This window comes from Arachis ipaensis, chromosome B08 (genome assembly GCF_000816755.2).
Source record: "Arachis ipaensis cultivar K30076 chromosome B08, Araip1.1, whole genome shotgun sequence".
NCBI lineage: Eukaryota > Viridiplantae > Streptophyta > Magnoliopsida > Fabales > Fabaceae > Arachis > Arachis ipaensis.
The window spans coordinates 38,651,073-38,655,347 of record NC_029792.2 but is presented as its reverse complement, the minus strand read 5'-3'; the positions used below and the strand labels follow the sequence as shown (position 1 = coordinate 38,655,347).

General features: G+C 32.0%; 1 long non-coding RNA gene across 10 annotated transcripts in view; it reads right to left on the bottom strand.

The window, feature by feature from the left end:
- LOC107613140 overlaps window positions 1-4,064 on the bottom strand; it is a 6,286-nt gene extending 2,222 nt beyond the window's left edge. For 8 of the 10 annotated variants that reach the window (XR_001613948.2, XR_001613949.2, XR_001613952.2 and 5 more), the window contains exons 1-3: window positions 3,687-4,064; window positions 3,488-3,607; window positions 550-741 (exon numbers count right to left, since the gene is read on the bottom strand). This is a non-coding gene — a long non-coding RNA (uncharacterized LOC107613140). Of the gene's footprint in view, window positions 1-549; window positions 742-1,635; window positions 2,176-3,487; window positions 3,608-3,686 lie in introns of those variants that run through there. The other 2 variants (XR_001613950.2, XR_001613955.2) reach the window with 2 other exon arrangements.

The window sequence follows — 4,275 nt, the reverse complement described above, 5'->3', positions numbered from 1 at the left end:
GAAACAAAAAAAAACTAATATAAAAATAAAATTAATAAAATATAAAAATTAATAATCAAAATTAATAAAATTTGTAAAAATACTTACACAAATATTTCAGAAATATTTCTTAAATCTTAAAAAAATTTAACTAGTTAATCTAATTCCAAAATCCTAATTAATATTAAATTAACTTAATTTATCCTAATTTATCTAACTGATTACCATAATTTATCTAAACTAAGCTAATTAGTCAACTTAATCTAATCTAATTTAAATACTATTTACACTAAACTAATTAATCTAAATTTAACTATATCACAATTTTATAATAAAAAAGATAGAATAAAAAATTCTATTACTATACATTAGAACTATGAAAATTAACATAAATCTAAAAAAAGGAAAATGAAAAAAATTACTTATTTAGAGATAATGGCGATATGGAAGACTTTTCTAACATGGTGACAACAACGGTGGTCAGTAGGGGCACAAGAGAAGGGTGTAGAGTTAGGGTTTAGCAAATGTTAATAATACACAAAATTGGAAGAATGAAAAGAATAAACATACCTGGATGAAGGGAGAAGGGACGCGTCACAACTGATGGAAGCAAGTGGTGGCAACAACTCGTAGAGGAGATAACGCGACGTCCCAATGCAGAAACAAGCTCTAGGTGGACACTCCTCAACGGCGACGATGGCTGGAGTCGTGGGAAGTGACCAGTGACGAAATTTTGGAGGCGAATGGTGATGAGGATGGGGACTGACAGTGAGAGAGAAAGAGAGAGGGGAGAGAAGTGAGGTTGATAATGTTACAAAAATGTAGGGAAGGATTCGCAAATTCGACATGTTTCTTTTAATTGCCTTATCGTCAGATTTTTCCAAACCGCAAATCCAATGATAAAATGCATGCCCACTAAATATTTTTTTTACGCCACTTGTATTTGTCAGATTTAGGATCCAAAATATAAATTCGACGATGAAGTATCGTTGATGACAAATTTAGTGTTGCAACCATTGCAAAATCCCCTTATATATATGACGGTAATTTCCGATGCTATATCCGTCGGTAAAATCAATGGTAATCAATGCTTTTTTTTGGTAGTGTTATATCTTCTAGTTTGTGATAAATTACTTAGAAAAAAATTATCGAGTGCTTAAAAAGTTGAGAAAATTGTTAAAAATATATTAATAAAATTTTTTAATCATCAAAACTCTATCTGAAATATATGAAGCTAACAATCTCTTTCTTTTTTATAATGAAAAACCAAAGATTTTCCAGGTCATTGATCTCATCTTCATTCTTAGGTTCTTCCTCAAAATCACTAAGAAAGGTTGAGAATGATTCTTTCTCCTTCACAATTTTTTCTTTGTTCTTCTTATTAGTAGGGTCCCCCAATTTAGGACAATCAAGTTTGAACTTTCCTTTCTTCCCAAAATTGTAGTAAGTTTTCTTTGCATTTACTAAGATTTTGTTACATTCTTAATAAAATAAGCAAGAACATGTTTTTCCCAGTCTTTTGCATCTTTTGTGTCTTCATTTTTTCATTGAATACTAAGGTATTTTTTTTTTCTTTTGAAGGATTTTTTTAATGAGAAATCACTCACCAAATCCTAACAGAAAGTGAAGGAAACAAAATGTCACTACATACACAACTTTAGTCCAAAGAAACCAAAGCAACTATAATAAATCAGTAAAACAACCCCTAAAAAGACACTACATCACGATAATAACAAGCATGACCTATTCAAATCAAGCAACAACACAAAAAATACATATAACAACCTACTCAAGCATTGTAAACAAAAGCAAAACAATACTCATCAGATAACACAAACGGAATTGCATATTCAAAATTCCTTCTTGGTATCATTATAGTAATCTTTTGCGCTTTGCATTTTCCGACTGTTTTTCCAATTCTTCACCATTTGTATTACCTCCCATTTCGTTTCTTCCACTAAGGTAATCTTATTCTAGAATATCTTTTTATTCCTGAAATTCTAGATATACTAAACAATTACAAAAGATATTGATAACCATAACTTCTTCTCACTCCGTTGAACCGGTGCAGCTGTCCATTCCACAAAGCACTCTTTTGTTTCTTTTGGCCACGCTCAACACAATTTCCGGCTACGTACTGCCACCTTCTAATTTAATCACATCTTATAACCATGCAAGCAAGACAAAATCTACGTCCTTGCAAATCAATAATCACCATCAACCAAACCCATTATCATCATCAAATTTATCATTAATCATAAGCGCTAGCATATATCTCAATCATAGTTTTCATCATAAACCTCATATAAATTCTCACTTTTTGACCTAAGTCTCAAATCAAATCAATTCAATCATAATCATAATCTTCACTAATCATATCCTCAATAACATAATCATCATCCTCAATCATAACTTCTATTATTAAAACAATCAACATCACCAATTCGTAAGCGGGACAAAGCCACTGACCTCACCATGAGTGGGACGAACCATCATCCCCACAACATTTAAAATATTTCATATTACAAACTTTTATCAGGAATTACTCAATTCAATACATTATATCCACCACCAACATATTTAAAGCCTTTAATATGGTTTCCAGAGTTCATATGGAGATTATAAGGGGTTTCAAGCTCACCAAAAAGGCTTAACCGTTCAAAAATAGTATTTTCAAAAAATCAGCACAATCATGCATATGCGGACTTTGTGTGTACGCACGAAACCTGTCTCGATCCTTTAAGGGTGCGTGAATGGTGCGTATGTAGGCATCATGCATACGCACGAAAGTGTAATGATGCGTATGCAGCATAGGTACATATGCAGGGAACTTGGTTTGGCCACTAACTTTGCAGAATATGCATAATTCAGTTTTAACCACCAATTTTTAAACACCCATAACTTTTTCTATAAAAATCATTTTTCCTTCATTCTTTGACGAACTTAAAGTAGACATTTTCAATTTTAATTCAACATAAATTTTATTCATTTTCAAGTTTCGAGTGCCAAGTTATAGCCCTCCAAAGTTGACCAGAATTACCAAATTATACATTTTATGCAACATTAAAATTACTACTCACTTTCTTTTTGAAAACATTCCCAATTGCCTCATCCAAGTCCAAACCTAACCAATCCATCTTTCACTCTTTAACAACTCATCCAACAATAAATTTTTACCTAAATTATCATTTAACCTTTTATTAACTAAACTTACACAATTTTTTCAAAATCAATAATTAATCATCCCAAATCTAATTTCATATACTATCTACAAGGATTTCAACCTCAACAGATGCACCACAACACATCAATACATATCAAGAGATATAACTCAATCAATCACGACCTCCGATCTAAAATTCATTCAACATTCAAACCATCATTCAATTTCACACATTCATGCTAAACCATTAACATCAACAACATCAATTTAACAATATCTTAAGGTCAAATAGCATAGGTTTTCACATAGCATTATATAATGATTATCCAAAACCGAAATACGTACCTTAATTGATGGTAGTTTCTATCCTTTTGAACCTCTTTCTCTGACCAATTCAAACCAAGCACTCAATTCAAGCCTCAATCCACACCAACCAAGCCAAGCATTTAAGCAACTTTGTTCAATCTAATAACATCCAAATTTCATATGGTTCATACTAGGTTTTTCACACAAATTGGGGAAATAGAGAGGAAGAGTTCCTTACCTTACTCTACATTATCATAGGTCAAAATTCCATTAGAAATTAAGCTTGAACTTTCGCTAAAGTATCAAAATCACAAATTTCAACACCCACATACCCAAAAATGCGAAGTCAGTAAAGATTGGAGGAACGAGATAAGGTTCTCGTGATTACTCACTACAAAATAGTATAGAAATGTAGAGCGAGACGAGAAAAACGCGTAGCCGCAAACAGGTCGTCGATCAGAGCTCCAATTTGTGAGAAAAGTAGATTTGAAGAGAGAGAGGTGAATACTATTTTTAGCTTGAGATTTCTCTTCTCTCCTCAATTTCTCGAGCTCCTCTCTCTCTCAATTTGGGAAAAATGTGTGAATAAATGAGAATGGAGAATGGACCACGTGTTTAGAGCTATTAAGTGAGGGATATTTTTGTCCTTTTTCCTGTTGAAAGATAAGTGCTCTGGTTTGTATTTTAAATATTTTTTGGGTCATTTTTACACTTTTATTTTTTTCATACGCAGTATCGGACAGACCTAAGCATGTACCGATACGCGTTTTTCTCTAAATAATTATATTTTTGCATTTCAAATAATTTTATGAGCTCAAATTTTATCT